We start from the raw sequence: 23,368 nt of genomic DNA on the forward strand, positions 1-23,368 counted from the left end.
AGCATTAACCACCTTACCAACCTTCCAGCAGCAATCTTCACACCAACAATATGCTCAAGCACATACACAATGATATCTCATAGGGTAGCAGCCTCATACTTATCTTCCCCACCAACAAACTTCTCAACAAATGCAACAACATACCCAAAACACATTCCAACAACCCATAACATCCATTCCTCTAGCTATGCAACCTATTTTTCCATAGACGCCATATGGCAACTAGGGCTTTCCATATCAATCACAACCGTCAGATCTAGGTATGTATCCTATGCTACGGGCACTCACTCCCCCACCTATAAACTCTAAATGGAAAGAGATGAAAATTTTTCTCAAAGCCCTCAAAGATGGGACAGACTCCAAAACTTTCAAGTTTGAGAATGATTTCCCATAACCGTTTGACAAAACCATCACAATGATACTGTTTCCTAAAAATTTTGAGACCCCCAAGTTTGACAAATTTAGAGGGAAAAGCGATCCAGTCACACATGTTAAAGAATTCTATATGCATTTTCAGGAGGTAGCTTATAATGATGTGTTCCTCATGCGACTCTTTCCCAAGAGCCTAGCAGGAACAACTTTGGAATGGTTCTTTCATATCCCTCAAGGTACTATTAAAACATTTGCAGAACTTTCTAAGGCCTTTGTTGCTCAGTATACCCATCTCGTTGAAACTAAACTGTCTGTAGTAGACCTAGTTCACACTAAACAAAAAGGTGGAGAAAGCATTACAGAATACTTGCAACGCTGGCAGATCCTCACAACAAGGATATCTTGTACCATCCCTGAGTGTCATCTTGTCAAGATGTTCATAAACAATGCACACCCAAGCCTTTCTCATCATATGGTTACGAATTGTTTGCAAACGTACAAGGACATCAAAGAAAAAGGAATGGGCCTTGAGAAAGGCCTCATTAAGGATGGTGTCATTAGATTGTACAAAGAAAACACCCAAGACCGAGGTTGAAGCAATGAAAAAACTTGATATTGGAACAAAAAAAAGAATACGGTAATAGATGGTGCCACTGACACTCGACAGGTCCATATTGTTGGGGCGGCTACCAATGTTCCCACCACGTTTTGCCAATAACAAACTTATCAACAACAACCCCCTGTGTATCACCCCTCACCCATACAAAACAATCAACAAATACCTGCTCATCATAATCAAACCAATGCTATCACACTTTTGGCGAGTACTAAACCTCGTGTTCAAAGACAACCTCATGTATACACCCCATCGGGGGAACCTCTTGATGCAATCTTTTAAAAACTAGCTAAGGATAGTCTTATTTGACATCCACCAACACAACCCTTGGAACCAAACCAATCTAGGGCATCTTGGTATAAAGATAATGAGTTCTGCAAATTCCATTGTGTCAAAGGACATACCACTCTCAAATGCATGCAACTCAAGGACTATATCCAAGACCTAATTGATCAAAAGGAAATCATAGTGGGGGCAAAAACTTCACCTAATGTAGGATTGATGATGTATCAAAATGCTTTCTCTCCTCATAATACAAACCTAGGAAAAGGACCCGCAAATCCACCTATCAACAAACTGAACAATACTCAAGGCAAACAAGGAGATAACTGAGACAAGTCTCAAAACTATACCTCAGTGTATTTAGATTATGGAAGCCTTATCGATTGCATATCACAGGTTGATCCATCCATCAATGTCATTAACATTAAAGGCCCAGATACCCAATGTGCAGTTGCTACTCATTGGACTTGACTCAATATAGCTGGCCCACTTATTTTTGCACCATCAAGACACCTCCATCTAGAGCATCTCCATTAGAATCATCCTCATTAGGTCCACAATATAACATCTTGGAACATCTTGGAAACACGCTAGCCTAGATATCCATTTTGGATCTCTTACGAACAAGCCCACTTTATCAAGAGATTGTCGACAGTACTCTACATGAGTCACGCATCCCCTCTAATGTAAATTCCACCAAGTTTCGCAACTTGGTTGGCCATCTTTCAGCCTCATGTGCCTTATCCTTCAAAACCACTAATATCCCAAAAGTTGAACCAGATCATATCCTTCCACTCTACATAGCCATCATGGTTTCTGACTTTGTTGTTAAAAGGGTCATGATAGATAATGGATCGGCTTTAAATCTATGTACTTTAAAGTTCATCAAATAGGAAGGATACACTAAGGTAGATATCATTAATGAACTAATCACCTTCAAGGCCTATGACAATCTGGAGCACACAACTGAAGGAACCATCTTTCTCCCTATAAGAGTTGGCCCAGTCACTCAAGAAACACTTTTCCATGTAGTTGATCATAACCTTCCATACAACATCCTCCTTGGTCGCCCATGGATTCATGCCATGAAGGCCATTCCATCAACATATCATTAGTGTATCAAATTTTTGCATAATGGCACTGAGATAACCATCCATGCAAATCCTGAACCCTTTGCTTATTGCAATGCGCTTGAAGCTTCATACACCAATCACTGTCCTGGGATCGAAATTGGCACCACCACCGCCAGTTCCTCTGGCACCTGCCATGATCTAGACACCATTTTAGGCTCCAGTCTCTCCATGGTTAAGATCAACTACCAAGGTTGTGGTGAGTATAGTCTTACAGATGCTTTTGTTTTTGGCACTCTACCACTTGATCCCCATACTCAAGGATGCCCAACACATCAAGGGCCTATATCAAAATCCACCTCTCAACTTCAACAAATGGGCCCTACCATATTTATTACCAAGGTATTCTTGATGGAGAAGAGAATGCACCAGGCATTAACACATGGCTATACAAGGAGCCCACTCTTAAAAGTGAAGCAATTCTTGATCACTTTAAACAAAAATATCCCTGGTCACATCGTTTGGCCATAGAGAAATGGGATTATCAAGGAGGTGGTTTAGGCTACCAGGAATCAGGTATGAGACAGCTTATAGAAGCACACTAGGGGCAGAAAACTCAAGTCTTGGGCTATGGACTCCCTGCAACTGGGGGCACTACAACAGAAGGCCACGCCTTTATGAACATCCAAAACACTCTTGTTGAGGTTGAAGACATCCCTAAGGAAGTTGAAAAGAAAGCTTACGATGATATTTTCCTTGAAAAATAATCCTTGGAGCCTCTGTGCTCTGCCAATTATCCTTGAATCTCATAAACCTCCCGCTTGCTCACCCTGAACTCATAGATTGGGACCAACCAAGTGTCATTCATGTTGACAAATTCTCTACTAAGCACGTGCTCCTTAAATTCATGGGGGCAAAAACACCACATAAATGGTCACCACCACCATCCGCATATGTCTACAAGCTAGATCCTATAGGTTACTTCAGGGACGAGGAAATCTCCAATCGCAAAACATAAATACAAAAAGAAAGAAAAAAGAAAACAATAAAAGGAAAAATGTCCTCTGGTGAAAACTCCTCTGGAGCATCATTAGATAAATCAAAAAATGAAATAAAAATAAAGGATGTATCTGATGGTGAAAACTTCTCTGAGGCACCTGAAGATGGAGATTTCATCCTTCCCCCGCAAGAGCATAGGCATCCTATCTCTTCAGTTTTGACAGAGGAAACTTAGCTAGTAAATATTAGTTTGACAAAGATCCTACATATCACATACATCACAACCTCTCTACCACCTGAACAAGAAGATGTTCTTATTGAGGTTCTTCATGAAAATATAGGCCGCTTTGCATGGTCATATTAGGACATGTCGGGGTTGGACCCCAAACTAGTCGTGCACCATCTAGCAGTGGATCCAGGTGCTAGGCCCGTTAAGCAAAAGCTCCGTAAGATGTACACCAAAGTTGCTTTATTGGTTAAAGAAGAGTTAGAAAAATTGTTGGAGGCAAAAATCATTCACCCAATAGATTATTCTGAATGGATTTCTAACATGGTACCTATTACCAAGCCTTCTGGTGATATTAGAATCTGCACTGATTTTAGAGATCTTAATAAGTCTTTTCCGAAGGATGACTTTCCATTACCAAATATTGACATGATTGTAGATCTCACCACAGGTCATGAACTCTTGTCACTAATGGATGGTTTCTTTGGATATAATCAGATTCATATAGCAGAAGAAGATTAGCATAAGATAGCATTTACTACACCTTGGGGCACATTCTACTATAATATGATGCCATTTGAGCTAAAGAATGCTGGCGCAACCTATCAACGTGCCATGATGGTCATCTTCCATGACCTAATTCATAAGATTCTTGAGGATTATGTGGATGATATTTTAGTAAAATCTGTCAATGCTCTTGATCACTTATTTCACCTTGAAGAAGTGTATAATCATTTGGCAAAGTATAGTCTCATGCTGAATCCAAAGAAATGTGTCTTTGGTTTCACCTCAGGCAAGCTCCTAGGCTTCATTGTGTCATAGCGTGGTATTGAGATTGACCCTAAGAAGGTCAAAGCCATCATGGATATCACTCCTCCTAAGACACTCAAGCACCTTCGTTCTTTGCAAGGAAAACTCCAATCAGTCTGAAAGTTCATTTCTCAACTTGCTGATAAGTGTCAACCTTTCACGCACTTGCTTAAGAAAGATCAGAATTTCAAATGGGACTCAGCTTGCCAGTGCAATTTTGAGCTCATCAAGCAATACTTAGCTAATCCGCCTATTTTGGTTCCTCTAGTTATAGGATGCCCACTCGTATTGTACATCATTGAATCCAAAAATCCAAAAAAAATAATAATAATAATAAAAATTTAAAAAAAATAAAAAAAGGGCTTCCTTCTCTCACAAACCTTTTCACACACACCTTACTTTCCACAATAAAGGCCTTGACATGCGACAAAAACCTTTCACATACCCTACACAATGAGAAACCAATAGAATTACAACGCTTTCACATCGACCTCTCGAAGAGAATCTTTTGGAGTTGTAACCATTATCAAGGCCCATGCTAGTTGCCTCACCCCACAAAAGGAGAACCAACCCCATCACTCCTCTACCGACCATCGATACATCTAAAAAATGAAGCCAAACTCGCTCTTCAATGTCCTCTATTGGATCACCAGAGGATTATGCACAAACCACCCAAACACTCAAACCCACAAGGATGGAGGGAAAGACAGTGCTGATAGCCAATGCAGTGATGGAAACTATCAAAAAAATACCAAAAAAATTCAAAAATCACCTAGCAATACCAAAAAAACTCAAAAATCACCCAACAATACCAAAAAAAATTCAAAAATCACCCAAAAATACCAAAAAAATTTAAAAATCACCCAGCAATACCAAAAAAATTCAAAAATCACCCAAAAATATCCCAGCAATGCCAAAAAAATTCATAAACTACCCAAAAAAGACCAAAAAAATTCACAAATCATCCAACAATACCAAAAAAATTCATAAACTACACAAAAATACCAAAATAATTCAAAAAATTGACCAAACAATATCAAAAAAATAAAATAAAATTTCAAAACATTCGAAAGGGCGTCATAAATACCAAATATGGCCATAAAAGCTTGAAACATTAAAATACCACCCCAAAATTCCTCTTACTTTCTAATATTAAGAAATTGATATTAAGAAGAAGTGTAGTAATGTCCTAAAACATAATTTCAAGCTTAGGAAAATCCAGCACAACTCAGATAGCAAAAGAGATACCGCGAGGCCGATTATCGCCTTCCTTCCAAGCAACCATTATTAATGTGAATCAAGAAGGATTTTGAGTCTTATTTAAGTTGCAGTGGCCACGTTTAAGTCTACCCAATTTCAACAGATATATCAATACTGTGTCAAAAGGCCTATGTGTCCTTTTTGGACCCCTTTAGCGCCTTTCTAGGCCTAAAAGCCTTTTTGAAGGCCCGCTCAGAGATCCTTGGAAACAAGGATTCAAATCAAGCCAAGATATTTTTTTTTTTACAAGTATGAATGCACAAGACAACATCATACAGAGATCACAAAGATCACAACTAAAGACTTCAACACAATCTTGGCAACCAACGAATCTCCAAATTCCACTACCAAACTGACACACACAAACAAAGCCAACAAAGACAACGCGCATGATGAGGGCACAAAAAACAACCACTCATCAACAAAACACCAAGCTGGGGTAAAATGCAGAATCCCAAAATTTTGCTAAGCCTAAAATCTTGAAGCCCTGAAAATTGGCTAAGTCTGGATTTTTGAAGCCCTGAAATTTCCTAGAATCCATAACTTATCTCCGAGAGGTTTGAAACCTATCTCAAACAATTTGTCGCATATATTAAAATATATCTTAAGTATACATCAACTTATACTTAAACGATATATTTTAAACCCCTAAGAAATCTATTTTGAACCAGGAAGGTGTAAAAACCAAAAGGGTGTCCAAAACCAACTTCCAAACTTTCATCCGACAAGCCTAGATAGCCCCTATTTCTCGCACGAGAAAGAAAATTGGTCTAGAGTTTCGCACGAGATCTTTCACTTCTTCGTGTGAGGACTACTAAGCTTTGCATGAGGATTCACATTCTTAGATGAGGATTCCTACGTGCAAGGAACAAACAGTCTCACGTGAGGAAGAAACAGTCTCGCACAAGGAAAATACAATCTCGTGCGAGGAAATAATTTAGCGCGACACAAAACACAAACAAAAAGCTAAAAAAATAAGGAAACCTCCACACCAGGGAGTATCGGATCCACTTAAATCGAGGAATGAACACTCGAGAGCATTAACAGCAAGGAAAGAGGAACATCTAACTATCTAAAACATAAAAGAAAAGCACATACTGAAATAAACATCGCAATGAACAAAAATACATTTCAGAACTAAACAACCAAATAAGTGCGCAGTTCCTCCCAACCGTCAATAGCATCATAAGACCATCGTGGGTCCTAGCCATCCCCTGTGCATAACATCCCAAGCCACCAACCAAATTGTCAGTACTGTCATAATAGGGACGTCACTACTAAAAATATGCAACAATATAAGCACAAATAAATCTAACATGCTAGTGATAACGCATAAGATAATCCTACAGTAGATAACATCACCTATCACATGCTAAACAACAGTAAGCAATAGATGTACTACTAAATCAAATAACATCATCTAATCATATGCTAAACATCATGATAAGGGAATGCTTCAAGTAAACTAACATCATCTAAACATAATATCTAAGCATTCCAATGAAAGCATAAATCACAAGAAAGCATACTTTGAAACCCAAAGTACCAAGTGAAGACATCCAGCAATGGTCGCACTAGGAAAAAAAGATCATCTCTGTACACCGATCCCTAGCAGTGGTGAAGGTAGCTAGGCCTCCCAACCACGTGGCACCCATAGGTCCACACCCACCGTGTTGATGGAGATAATGATCCAACCACAAACACACACAAAGCACAACATCCAAGGCTAACACTCACGCCAGACAATATGATGGCTACAACCAAGAACCTAAGATAATGCAAGGAGTAAAGGTCATGGTCAAACACTCAATAGGCTACTATGTAGGGGCTGACATCTTTGAGAGTCACTTGGCATCAAAAAGCCCAAGCTTGGATCATGTGTCCTCAAACTTAAACGGGTGCTCACACATTGTGTCCTCGAACTTAATCGGGTGCTCACACATTTTACTTATCTTAAGTTTTATTAACAATCACACATTTTATTTAATTATCACTTATATAAAGCTTCCTCTGCCAACCCATGATGCCATGATCATCGGGCTGCGAGATAGAAGCCCCCTCCATATGCTACCCTACCCTACCCATGCTCATCCTATGACAAGTGCCCGTGGGCATGCATACTCCCATTCAAACCCCAATGATCATAACAGCCAACAAATCCACGAAAGATCAAGCCTCGCAAGTCACCCAACAAATGTACATGCACGTACTCATGTGTGGCGCACCACCATCACAAAGATCATAACACAAGGATAGGAATGAGAACACAATGCAAAATAACCACCCAACCGAAAGCAACTCAAGAGGATGAATTCTACACGAATCCCAAAGCCAATAAAATCGTACATCATGAAATCACTCAACCGGCCTCAATTTGAGAGTATGGATTCTACATGAATCCTAATGATGTAACAAGACCAAACATCATGAACTCACTCGACCGACCTCAATCTGGGAGCATGGATTCTACACGAATCCTAGTGTTCATGAAACAAAAGCAAAGGTCCAACAAAAACCATAACAACTGGAAAATCACTCAACCGAACACAACGTCAGGAGTACGGATGCAACATGCATCCCAATGCAACATAAAAGTGAAAAAGTGGTCTGATTGATATCCAAACGGATCATCAAGGTCCACGACCCACATTGTGCCAAGAAAACTTGAGAAAATAGGGTAGCACGCAAAACGAGATAAAAACCCCCAAAATTTGAAAAACTACAAAATTAAAACCCATTTGGCCTTTGGGTTCAAAAACTCCAAAAATCCAAAAATAAAAGAAATCAGACACCCTATGCAAAAATGGCCAACATAACGGTGTAAAACTCCAAACCCTCATCCCAAAAAACAGAGAAATGTTCATACCCACCCAACCGGGTAGAACTAACATACAGAAACAGAGGGGAACACTAGTTCTCAGCCTCCAAACAAACAGCTACCAAAAATAGAAGTAGAAACAGAGCAGAAACAATAAAATAGGAAAGCCCTACCTCATAGCCAAAAGGGCAAAACGGGAATCCAAACCATAAAATAAATATCCTGCAGAAGTAGTTGAAAATTGAGACAATCCAAGGTTTTCCCAAGCTGGATCCAATGAGCCCAACCTCGTAATGATCCCACGCCCGTAGCTCCCACAACGAACAAAATAGTAAATCCTCTTGAAGAGGATTTTGTGTTTTTCTCTCCAACTTTCCAATTTGAAAGTGAGAAGTGAGGAATTAAATTCCTTTTTGGATACTTATTCACTTTTTGGGTGAATAATCGATTAGGGCATTTAACCAACCAATCTAGTTGAACCCTGAATCGACCCAAACAAAAATAGGCTATTCCTATAAATAGGAATTCATCTATGGAAAAGCTGCTAGAAAATAAAATAAATCAATTAAAAAGCCCGAAAACCCCAAAACACATAAATCTCCTTAATAACTTTTGCGACAATGCGAACCTCTAAATGCATAGACATGCTTACTAGTCTAATCACAGAATGCAAATGAGTTTAGATCTAATAATCACCAAAAGGTTTAAATTAAACATTTTAATAAAGGATACGTCGACCATATAAGGACGACATTGGTAAAATATGAATGGCTGAATCACTAACTCCATGTGCCACTGCCAGGGATATAAATCCTGCACACTAAACAACACGATCAAGTGCAATTGCATATAATAACATAGCCGAAGCAATAATGCATTAAATCACCTAATTTAACCATTTATTTAATTATATTAAAACAATCTATTTACATCACTCACATTGGCATAACAATGCAGGAATGAAGTAAATAACCATAGCATTAAATCCATCACATAACAAAATTAGAGGTATGTCCAAATACCAGATAACCAGATATCATCATAAAACACACTGTCATCTCAAAATAGAATCATCATGCAATATGATTAATTGAACAGCATAGTAGTCTAATATCTATGATACTAGAATCAAAGAGTAACATTTAACCCTTAGGTCATCTCAAATGTAAAACATCACATAAGAATAGATATCTCTTAGATCAAAATAAAATAAGGTAAATGTCTACAGCACATGACCAAATAATCCAACAAGAACAATCCATTCTAATTACTTAAGCATTTAATAATGATTTATTACTCTACATTAAAAAGGCATTTAAAACACATAAGCAAACATAGTAAAAAACATGACTAACCACTGCTACAGGAACCTAGTCTAGTGTAGCATGGTAAAAAGTACACAGTGCAATCTCTGCACACATCTCAAGATAATCATGGAACCACCTCATGATACCACATCAATCCTGGTAACCACTGGCACAAACCTCAATGAACCAAAAATCACATCATAATCTCAAAGATTAGTCAAAAGCATAATCAAAGCAACTGATAAAGAAACATAAACCCAAACACCTCAACGGTGTAGACCACTCAGGGTCACAATCATGATCCATCAGAACAAAAGATTAGGAAGGCCCATGTGTCCTTTTTGGACCCCTTTAGCACCTTTTTAGGCCTAAAAGCTTTTTTTCAAAGCCCATGTGTCCTTTTTGGACCCCTTTAGTGCCTTTTTAGGCCTAAAAGCTTTTTTTCAGGGTCCAGGTGTCCTTTTTGAACCCCTCTAGTGCCTTTTTAGGCCTTAAATAGCTTTTTCAAGGTAAAAATGTCCTTTTGGCCCCCAGAATGCTTTTTTAGACTCAAAGCGCCTTTTTTAAGGCCCTATTTTGACCTTTTCAAGCCCCAAAAATGCCTTTTTAGGCCCAAAAGCCTTTTTCACGGCCCTATTTTGATCCTTTTGGTCCTGTTTAGGCCCAAGTGCCTTTTTCAAGCCCCTAAACTACCTTTTTAGGCTTGAACGCCTTTTTTAAGGCCTTTTTTTTAATCCTTTTTGGCCCCTAAGATACCTTTTTAGGCCCAAATGCCTTTTTCAAGGCCCTATTTTGATCCTTTTCGGCCCCCGAGACACCTTTATAGGCCCAAGCACCTTTTTCAAGCCCTCAAACTGCCTTTTTAGGCCCAAACACCTTTTTCAAGGCCTTTTTTTTATCCTTTTTGGCTCTTGAGATGCCTTTTTAGGCTCAAGTGCCTTTTTCAGGCCCCTAAGACATTTTTTTTGGCTCACCTGTCTTTTTATCAAGGACCTCTTTTAGCCATCACATGCCTTGTGTAGGTCCCACAGCCTTTTCCACGCCTCATAAACATCTATTTCATTACGCACCTAGACAAATGTCCCCACATTTTGTCTTATTATTGTCTGTCATACTTGCTAAATCTAAACAAACATTCTCACCTATGAGTCATGGTTACCCTTACTCTACCAATTGTATTGTTCCCACTTTTACAAGTGTCATGCTATTTCATTATTTATCCCAAAAACACAAAAACATTCAAATATATATCAAACATCCCAAAAACATTTAAATATTTGACAAAAACACAAAAACATCCATATATCTTCCATAAAAATCCTAAAACCAAAACATGACATTACATTATGAACAACATCTGTTGTCCCTTTGATTGCCACAATAATAAGCACAAACTTTTTATTCTCCTGTGACAGCAACACCAACATTCCATTTAACTAATAATCTTTGGCAGATTTTTTTTATTCTGGCCTCCCAGGGGGAGGTGGCAAGATAGGGTGTCCAAACAATGGCATTCCTTCAGACATAGTCCCAAATGATGATGCCCCTAGAGTTATCCTCACACTTGCCCAAAGTGTATCCATGGGGATCAGGATGTTACTACGCCTCAAGAGTGTGTTTATCTTCTCCATAAAATTTTTTTCAGAGTATACGACTCTCCTCCTTTGCTCCAAAGGGATCGCTTGTGATATAATCCCATGTAATAGGCTGCCTCTCGTGCAACCCTCACTAATTGCTCCATGACATCTTTCATTTCTGCCCGTAGTCTTTTCGCTCCTAGAAGAGTTGTTGTCCTTTGCACAATATCACATTCTCTTTCATATCTATTCGCTAGAATTTTCATTGACTCCCTCTCATGTTTGAATGTATTCCACTAATTCTGGTACCATGTAATGCATGCATTACTTGCATTCAGCTGCTCTTGTGCCCTCCGTGCTAAACTATTGGTCTACACTGCTGACTCCTTGAATGCTTCTACTTGTGATCGCAAGAGCACTAATTCATTTTCACATCTCTCCATTTCCACTCTCTCTGCTGCCAAAGTTGCCTCCACAGTCTCCACTCTTGTTTGCTCCATCATTAACATCATCCCTAGGTGCTCAGCTTCTATTCATGCACCATCCTCTTGCGCTCTTTCAATCAGGCCTTGAAAGAAATTTGCATCTTTCTCCACCTGGTTAGCCAGTTCTTTTTCCATTGCCAATGCTTTTTCCATCACCACCGCTGCATCATGAGCTTCTTGTAGTGCAACATCATATTGCAATGCTCAAAATGGCCAAAATGTAGACAACACTGGGTCACCCTTTTGATCCCCAGAGCTCTGCATCATATCCCTTAAATTACTTTTTTTCTTCTTCCATTCGATCACTGTTGGTCACATCAGGGATCTTTGTTTCCCTTCTGGAAGAGTCTCTTCTACAGATGGTTGATCTTCTGCACTTGCTCCCTTTAACCACACTTACACACTTGGTAAGTTTGTCTCCTTCTCTTTTTTGATTGCCTCTGTTTGTTGCATCGCACCTTCTGCTAATAGTTGCAGCAAGGTCAAATCTTCTTCTTCCTCTTCTGGTTGATTTTGAGCTGGATTACTTTTGCTAGCCTCAACCACTCCCTGATCATAACACCACACATTTTAACATGGAAAAGTTTCTCTTCCTTCTTGTTGGCTCCACTTTACTCCCCACTTCTTCCCTCCCACCCATTTCCTTTCTCCTTGGCTTTCATTTTCCTCTTCACTCCATCCTCCTGTTCCACCTTCTATCACCTCTGGCATTTTTTGCCTCTGCTCTTGCAAATAGGCCATTGATATTTCACTCACAGCTTAATTCTTCACTCACCCTTTTCTTATGCTTCAACTAACACTTCTTGTTGTCCATCTTTCACCAAATTCACTCACCTTTTATAGAACCAACCACATTCTCCATCGCTTCCATTACATGCTATCCATATCTTCGGCAACTACTTCCCTCCTTTCCACAACTTCCCTCCCCTATCATAATAGTATGCTATATCCTACCTCTTTCCACTAGCTTGTCATGCTTTTCATCGCACTATCTACTAATCTTCTCATTTTCATCTTTCCCACCACTATCCTATCACACTAACCTTTTGTATGGTAATCCCTTGTCCATATTTTGGTTTATCCACTATATATTTCTTGCATGTTAGTCCTTTTCTTGGTATCATTGTATATTTCTCATCTCTTCACATCCATTCATGCTTGATCAACAAAATCAAATACAAATAAACATTTTTTTTTTCTCTTGGTTAGATGCCTTCGTGAGTCCTTGAACAAGATCCCTTTTCATCAAAATGTTGCCCTACATAGTTATGATTGCCCAGCTCATCCTAGTTCTTGATATTACCAATAGATCCTTGCATGTTGCATCCTTCCTCTTGTCTAATCTTAGTCTCTCAGTATCCAGTCCTACCGATCTCTTTGGAAAAAGGTTACCTTTTCTGGATTACATTTTCTTTTGATTTATTTTCTTTTCAGGATTTCACCTTTAGTTCTTAAAGTATCTCTTCCAAGTCATTTGGGTTGTTCTCTCCTCATGGTCACCACGATCTTTTATATCATGGTGTGCTATGAATGGGGCAATTCAAGAACAAGGTTTTGATCAATTCTTTTTCTTTCTCTTTTTTGCTTGTGAGTTAGTCGAATATGACCCTTGCATAGTCCAAACATGTGATCACTTGTGGTTACATGGTACACTTTGGAAATATTGTTTTCTTGTGGATTACCCAGTATCATTTCCACTCTAATTCTTTCAGGATTCCAGTGTGATGTTGGGGCAATCCTTGCATGTTTGTTTCATGTCAGTCCTATGTAATATTGGTATAAAGGCCTTGATGTTCTTAGTAACCTTGGCATATTCCAAATATTCTTATATCAAAATAAGTGCTCAACTACGTGGTGGTGCTCCCCTTTGGAACACCCACACGCTCAAGCTTCAATGGATTTCTTAATCCTCCCATCTTATCCAAACATCCCATCCTATCCAAGCATCCATCCAATTAGTCTTACAATCCTAATCTAACAGTTTTATCCATAGCCCAATCATATCTCCTATCAATCCCATGGTATCTAATCTTGTATCAATCATAATCATAGCTCCTTCATCAATCATAATCATAGCTCCTGTATCAATCATAATCATAGTTCCTTCATCAATCATAATCTTAACTCCTTCATCAATCATAATCATATCTCTTTCATTCATCATAATCATAGGCTAAAAGCATAGATCTGTGTCATCGTTTGTGATACCAAAACTTGTTTTGGTTTGGTCAAATCTCATTTCTTTATCAAAACTCAATTTTTTTTCAAAAACTAAAAATACCCTTTTATAGATCTCAGATTCAATATCATCATTATATAAATTTTTGAGTGTTTTGATTAGTTATAATATGTTATAATCTCAAAGTATTATAAGTTGATATTTCAACATTTCAGAAGATGCTCCCTCAAAAAAGGAAAAAAAAATATTAAATCATATCAAAAAAAATTTAAAATTATATTTATCTCTAAAGGAGAGAATCCTATTCATGAATATGTAATTTTTTTTCAAGAAGGTATAGATTTGATAGGAAAGTTTTGACGGGAGGAAAAAACTGTTGGATTTTGATAAGGTCAAACTTGAATACTTATAAAAAAGAAAATATATATATAAAATAATTATTTCTTTTTTTGTACACTAGCTATACATGTCATATATAAGATATTTTCAAATCAGAACAAAAAATGATGATTTGCATATACTTGTTTGACGAGAACTACACCCTATATTTTTTATAGTTAAAAAAGGGACTTCAAAATAAAATAAAATGAATAAATTCCTATTCAAAAAAATTATAAAAATTATAGGCATAAAATTCATCCAATTCTACTCATTTGATCAGTTTACATCATCTTCATATTTTAAACACAAATACCATTTTTTTTGTCACTAATGTTGAACTGTCACATTCTGATATCACGTTTCTTTATAAAAGGTGACACAGGTTTGTGCTTTTACCCCATAGCTCCTTCATCAATCATGATCATAGCTCCTTTATCAATCATAATCTTCACTCCTTCATCAATCATAATCTTAGGTGCTTCATCAATCATAATCTTAGCTCCTGCATCGATCATAATCATAGCTCCTACATTAATCGTAATCTTAGTCATCACCAATCATAAATCCTTGAATCATAATTTCCCCAAATCTCCCATCTTCCAACTCACTTCCTTGGGTTTGATTTAGAAAACCAATCACCCTATCCCCTCTCCCTAAAGCTAGTGTTCTTAACCATTGGTTATCCTTGCGCACAAGGTTTTCCTTTGTATCATTCTCCCATTGCTTCCTTGAAACATCTCTCTTAGCTATCCTTAGTCCTCCTCTTGTCCTAGATTCTTGTACCTTTCAAGAAGTTATTGGGCCTCCCCTTCTCTCCCCACCATCTCCTTGAGGGGGCATCACACAGTCCACTCTCTCTTCTTCTATTCAAGACTGGGGCAATCATGTTGCTTTCAAAGTCATCTCCATGTCGTTTATATCTGAACTTCTTTGAAATAGTATTGGAACAATACTATCTCAAAGAGGGGCAAAATGTAGACACCTAAAAATTTTTTAGAAAATAAAGTATTTTTATTTTCTAAAAAAAATCCCTAATGACATCATCATTTATTAATTAATTATTTAATTAATTAATTAATTAATTTTTATGACATTAAATCCCTTTATCTTAATTAAAAATATTTAATTAAGAAATCCATCCCAAAAATGTTTAAACCTTATTTAAACATTATTTCCTTATTTATTAATTATTTAATTAATAAATTGACCAAAAATCCCAAAATAAATTATATATTTATCTTTTACCCAAAATTTGGCCAATTTCCTTAAGACCACTAACCTCTTCCAAAATCTTCTAATCCTTCTTTAATTTCAATTAAAGGCTAATCCCATCATTTTCTAAACAACCTTATTTATCCTCATCCTAGAAGCCTAGACTCTTCTAGAAGATGTCAATTCTAATCCTAATCCCCCCTCTAACCTTGTCACATTCCCTAAACAAGGTTAGCTAACTCCTAAGCTAATCCTAATCCCTCTTCTAATCATGTGCACAACTTAAGCAAGGGTTAAGACTTGCTAACCCAAGCCAAAGTCAACAATCTCATCCTCCTCCCAACCATCTCTATTTATGACCCAACCATCTCTATTTGACCCAACCATCCCCATTTATGGCTCAACCTCCCTCATTACTCCTTTGACCAACCCATATCCTACCCTCTCACACCCAATCACCTTGTGACATGTGTCACCTCCTAATTGGCTTTAAACAAGCACAATCCATGTGCTCCCCTTTGAGTTCATCCTAGTGCTCCCTCACCATCTTGCCATCCTTGCATCCTGATCATCCATCCTTCCACCCCTTGGCCTATAAATAGAAGCCTCTCCCTTCACTAAAATCATCCACTTTTGAAGCAAACTTATAATGCTATTTTGAGAGCCTAAAAACTACCAAAATACTATTATAATGCTAAAAACCCTCCATACCTTCATTATTGAATCATTCATCCACACTCATATTTGATTATGACCCATCCATTTGGAGCTTGAGCACATCGTGAGCATACATCCACTATCCATCAAGGACATAGCTTCTTCATCATGAGAAGCACATGAGGAGTTTACCATCTTTGGTCTACTTTCCTCAATCTTGTCTTCTTTAGTCCTATCTTAAGTGTTTACTTGTTTTTAGTATTGAGAATGCTTTTTATAGATTAGTGTTCATTTTACTCTACTAAAATAGGTGATACAGTAGAGATGATACGAGTGGAATCCATAGAGTCTAGCTATTTTGATTGCATAATCCTACACCATATGCTATTTTATTTCTTCCTCATCTACCAAACCAACTTTCCACCATATGCTTTTTTTCTAAGAGAAAGATCATAAACACCCACACCACCACAATGTTTATCTAAAGCCATCTCCTAGAGAGAAATTAAAGGAATTTTCCACTACCCTAACATATTGTTTTCCCATAGGAAATTGGTAATGATCTGCTTAATTTGTTTAATCACTATTGTTGGACCATAAGGAACACAAATCAAATAATTTGGTACAACTGAAAGAATAGATCTAACTAAGATAATTCTACCTGACAAAGACAACCACTTGACTTTCTAGGCAGAAATTCTATTTTTTATCATATCCATGATGGTCTTCTAGTACATAGTTTTGTTTGTACCTACAAAAAAGGGAACTCCCAAGTAGACTAAAGGAAGAAGATCTTGCTAAAACCCCAAAATCTGAACTATCTTAGAAGAAATAATTGCATTTTTTAAGAAGATGTATAGTTTTGACTTAGGGGAATTAATGCTTTGTCCTGATACTAAAGTGTACAAATCCAAGAAATTTTTCATAATTCTAGCTTCTTGCATTGTTTCATGGCCAAATAGGAGAGTTTCATTAGCAAAGAGGGAGTGAGTGACTAAAATTGTAGATCTTGGAACTTGTATCCCCCTCCACTAATTTTGAGCATGTTTGGAAGAGATCAATCTATTGAATGCTTTGGCCATAATAATAAAAAGTGATGTTGAGATCAGATCTCCTCACCTCACCCCTTGGGAGGAGGAGAAGAAACTTGAAGGAACCGCATTTATAATTACTAAGAATTAAGCCCCTAATAAAAATGCCTTGATCCATTTGCACCATTTAGAAGAAATGACAAATTTTAGAAGCACTTTAATGAGGAAGTTTCAATTAACTTTATCATAAGCCTTCATCATGTCTAATTTGACTACAAAGGATGGTATTTGATGAGTATTTAACAAATGAAGAACCTCAAGAGTGACTAAGGCGCCTTCCACTATCTCCTTCCCTGGCACAAATCTTCCTTTCTCCAAAGAAATGATTTTGCACAAAAGATTTTGGAGCCTAAGATAGATTGCTTTGGTGAAAAATTTGTAAACCATGTTGCACAAAGAAATTGGTCTAAAATCTGTAAATGTGTTAGGGGATTAAGACTTTAGAATCAAAGAAATATTGGTGGTGTTAAAATTCTTGATAATAAAACAATGCTACCTAGATTATTCCATTGCTGCAAGTAACTCAAAACCATTTAAATCCCAACATTTTTTATAGAAAGTATCAGTGTATCCATTTGGTCCTAGGGCCTTGTCCACAGACATATTGAAAACTACATCCATAATTTCTACTAATGTGAATGGTTTCACTAATTCTACATTATCTTGAGGGGTGACCAATTGAGGAATGATAGATAGTAAATCTTCTTCCAATTGAGGAGATGGTTAAGGGCTTTGAGGTGTGTTTAAAAGGGTTTTAAAAAATTTAACACCCTCTTCTTGAATGTCTCTATCCCCCTTGAAGATTAAGCTAGACTTAGAATTCTCAATTTGAAATATAGCATTAGCTACCCACCTTTGTTTTAGTAACATATGGAAGAACTTAGTGTTTTTATCACCATGTTTAAGCCATATTTCTCTCAATTTTTGCATCCAAAATCCCCCCTCTCTCCCACAAATCTCTTCCCATTCAGCTTGCAGCCCCTTTTTTTAGCAAAATGATCCAAGTCCAAACCATACTAAATAATATGACGATGAATCTTCTCTAACTGTTTAGCCACCTTGTCCTTTTGTGTGAAGATGTTATTCAGCACATGCTTGTTCCAACTCTTGATATTTTCTTTAACGAGCTAAAGTGTTTAATAAAACTAAATCATTTTAGACCCTGTCACAAATCATGCACTAAACCACTACTTCTTGAGTAATGGCAAGAAGTGTGCATATCTAAACTACATGTTTTGGAATTTGAAAGAAGATGTGGACTTGGGGACTAAGAGACCAACAAAAATATTCAACAAAATTGAATAATGATTAGACCCAGTAAATGGTAACACTTCTAAAGATACATCAAACTGAAACAACTTCCAACTTTGGGAAAACAAAAATCTGTCTCATGTTTTAGCAATTTGTAGGAAACCTTGTCTCCTATTAATCCAAGTGAACATCCCATTATCTAGAACAATATCAATCAAATCATTTTCCTTAATGAAGTTGGTGGAGATATGCCACCCTGCTTTTCATAATGGGACAAAATGGCACTAAATTCCCTAGCCAAAACAAATTTTGTATGTTTGTGGTCTTACATTAGTTGAGAGAGTAATAACCAAAGTTTGCACTTATCCTGTGTCAAGGTAGGACCATATACATTAACCACCATAAAATATATTTTGAAATGCTTAAAATTGAGAAGTTGCCAATTAGCTTCTTGTTGAATAAGGAAACTTGAAATTGTAATAGGATTTCAAAGCACTATAATAACTCCTAAATCAGCTAGACCTTGGGAATGAGAAGATTTCCATATTGACCACTTCACAACTTATTTTTGGAAAACTTGTGATAATTTGGTTTCTTTCAAAAGAAAAATATCAGGTAACAAAGAGTCCAATTGTTGTTTGACCCTTTTCCTTTTGTGAGAGGCATTAATGCCTCTGACATTCCAAGTAAAGAGCCTCATTGGGGCTAAGGAGAACATATTGTTCTCCTCATAACTCTTTGCATTATTGCAAATTTACCATCAAGCATAGACTAAGTACCTAATGCAATTTTCTCCTTAATCTTTGAACTCTTAGGCTTGTGAACTCTATTTTTTGAAGTTTTAATCAAAGGTGAATCTTGCAATCTAGTCTAAGAAATAGAAAACTTTGTGGATAATTCAAAATCTGAACCTAACCCTATTTGAGAATTTTCCTATTTTTAGGACTCCACATCCACCAACTAAACCAAGGAAACCACATTGAAATCCTTATACTCTTCAAGGAAATAAGGGGTTTCTTCAAATTCCTCCACCTTGTGCAAATGATCAATCAAAGAGTTAGGGTCATCGTACAAAATTTTTAATTCTGTATGAGCTATTATCAAAGCATCTTTGCATTTGGAATTTGAAGGCTTGTACCAACCAATCAAAGATGCAATAAGAGGTTTTTCTACTAGGATTAAATTATCTTGAAGCACTGCATCAAAAACAATATTCAAGTACATTTTTTGAATCTCATCTATAATGGAAACTAGAAGAGGTGAACTAGCCAATTTGAGAACAAATGAATCTAAAATAACTCTTTGTAACTTGTAGTTCTCCAAGGCTTTGTTTTTTAAGATATCTATATTTTATGCAGGATAGATATGATTTTGATGAACACCATTATGAAGACCAAGAAAGTTTTTCTCTTCAGCTATCTCATCAAAATACTTAGGAGCCATTGTTATAGCTAAGTGACTTTCCACAAAATTAAGTTTTGCTTCCATAGGTTTCGTGTGTTTAGCTTTCTTTTATAGCTCACATAACATGTCCTCCCAATTACTATTCTTACACAACTCAAGTCACTATTTAAGTTGTTTGAAGTTAGTAAAAATTGAATTGACACATTTGGACCTATGTGTAATTGATTCACGCCCCTCCAGTTATTCTAAATCATTCTAACAATTGGTATTAGAGCATTGGTGCTTGTAAGGAAAGATTTAAGGAACTTAAGTAAAAGATCAAGATGAACAAAAGAGAGATACCCAACCTTAACAAGAGCAACATCCTAGCATGGAAAAACTTGGTGAGATTACACTTATCTTATATTGCATATTCTACATCATAATACTTGGACAATGAAGACATTGACATACCTAGACCTATGATAATTGAACAAATAATACAAAAGTAGGAGCACAATGAAATGATGATTGAACTTGCAAAAGGCCTAAGTTATGATAGATTTGATGATGTGAATGAATGCACTATGAAAAAGAAAATGTGGCACAAATTAGCACAAGTCCATAGAGGATACAAAAATAGATTTAGAGCTAAGGAATAAGTTTTATGAGGAAAGTTTCATGAAATGAGAATGAAAGAAGGTCAAACCATTGGACAACACTGTGGCCAAATGAAAGAGGTGTTGAATGATATTAGATGAGATAGAGGAATCATATCTGATGAGACTATGATAAGTAAGGTATTGAGATTTTTACTTCCTATCTATGCAATTAGAGTATCTACAATTCAAGAACTCAAATGTTCAGTAGGTAATGATCTAACCTTTAATACTCTAGTTGGTAGACTCACTACATCTAGACTATCAATTTGGATAATTATTCCTCTTCTAGTGTTGAATCATTTTTTAAGGCTAGACTAGCCCTTTATGGATCTAAGGTGTTAGTAAATAGATTTTTCTTCTTGAAAAAATCATCACACTACCCTTGAATGCCAAAATTAGATGACACATAAAACTAATAGTTGATTCCCTTGCAATGATTATTTGCAAGTTCTCTTTGAGATTTGATATGAAGGCTCAACTCCCTTCTTTAGATTTGCAATGAATTAAATAAATCATCATGTCTTTAACCTTACGACATGAAGGCTTTAGCATTCATCCAAATAAGAAATGAATCTAATTATATAATTTACAAAAAAGGAAAGAAACAAATAATTGAAATCCTTCATGTAATCTTCCAACAATATAAAGGTAAAGGAGATCTTAATGTTTGTTTATAAATGTGAAAGCACCAAGCATACAAACTTATGATATGAATATAACTCTTAAGATATGAGACAAAACTATATTTGAGAATGATTGAGTTCATCCATAGATATACTATGATCAAAAAATCACACACTAGAACCTATTGATTCAAATATACAAAAGTCTCTTTATTCTTAGGTATTTGATAAAAGGACAAATAGTTAATTTTATTTCTACCCCTTCTCCATTAGTTTGAAAATCATATTGAGAGTTCCCCTCGCCACCTATTAGAATTAACACAAATTTATTCTACTTCCCCCAAAGCCATATGAATATTTGGGAAAACAAGAACCCTTGACCTTTCTTTCTTTGACATATTTATCTTTCCTCTACCCAACAACTTCTTTTAGTTTCAATCATTGTTTTCTTTTTGCCTTTATCTTCTTTGTAAGGTTTACTTTCTTTTTTCCTCTTTTCAAGTTTGATATACTTATAAATATTTATTTTAAACTTTATAAGAGTATATCTTAACATAGCTGAATTATATTTGAATAAATGGCATTTAAATATGTTAATAAACACAAAAGTATTTCTTTTGTTGGGCCAACAAAAAAATACTGCTACCATTAAAAATGGGTAAATTTCTATTGGAAACTATAATTGGAACAATTTTTATGTTGTAATTGATGTCAAAACTTATTGGTAATAGAATTTTGTATATTATTTGAGTTCCATAATAAAATGATTGATGAAGAGGAATTGAAATGATGGACATAGCAAAAGCACCTAGAGGAAAAATTGAGTTATGAGAGTAAACTACAATGGGCACTTGATGATACAAGAGATTTGAGCTTGGATTTTGGTGAAGTTATAGTTTTCATGATTGGGGATCTATTTAAGACATATTGGGGAACCTTTCCTCATGAGTGCATAGTGATTAGAGTTATTGTGTTGAAGTTAGAGTCATTTTACCACTTGGTTGGAGTTGTATTTTCTAGTTTTTGGTTTTTGTTACGGGCTATGAAACCAATTTTGCATAATTATTAGGAGACTAAAAAATTACAAGACTAAAGAGGGCCTAGATTACTATCTATGGTCCAAGGTAAAAATCCTAATTCATTATGAGTTCGGAGATATGGAAATTCTCCTAGGAGATCAATTTTCTGTCAGTTTTTAGGACAGGTTTCTATTGTGACTTTCAAAATGGATGCAAACTTATCCTTAATTTATTACCCTTTGCAAAAATAAGGGGTTATATAGGATCAAAATTATTACCTTTAGTTAAGATCAAAATTCTTTATTTAGTACTAGTGAAGAGATATTGTCATTTTCCTTGGACATTAATTTTTGGGCAATTTTTGTGGAAACATGTGGAGTTTTCATCTTGCACAATTTTGTATGAGGAAATGGGATCTTCTTAAGATAGGGACATGTTATTGGGTCATTTGTGGACCTAAATATAACTTTTCATTTAGTTTTCTTGATTTTTGTTATATTTTTTGTGTACTCTTCCAAGGTGGACCTATATTATAATTAAATGCTTGACTAGCCAACTTGTGGGTTAGCTGGCTACCCATAGTTTAGAAACAAGGAGGTTGCTTGGTGGCTTGGAAGCAAAATTTGAGATCTTGGAGGTTTCTACTAGATTTTTATTGTGTTATAGATATGGGCTAGCTAGGATTTTAGTTAGATCTTTAGAGATCTTGGAGAATTACTATTATAATTTCTTTTGTATTTGTCCCTAATTGGGAAGGTCTTATGATTCGACACATTGCATGTAATCATCTATTTTATGAATAAAGAGTTGTGAATTAGTATCAAATCTCTGTGTTTTTTTTAACATTTCACTATGTGGTTATTTTCATAGGGCAAGGACATCTCCTTTGGGGATTATCTTTCCTTGGACTACATCAGGTGGTATCAGAGTGAAGGTTTCATCTAGGTAGTTGATCTTATTAGAGCATAATTGTTCATGAGTATGTAGATAGATTACCAAAGTTGAGGCAATTTGCACCAGGGCCTTGGGTTCATCTAAGAAGATTTTGATTTGGTGGTGATTGTGTTGATGATCAATTTCTTTGGAGT

Source organism: Cupressus sempervirens, chromosome 1 (assembly GCF_028749045.1).
Source record: "Cupressus sempervirens isolate cs-2001-9-10 chromosome 1, ASM2874904v1, whole genome shotgun sequence".
Classification (NCBI taxonomy): domain Eukaryota; kingdom Viridiplantae; phylum Streptophyta; class Pinopsida; order Cupressales; family Cupressaceae; genus Cupressus; species Cupressus sempervirens.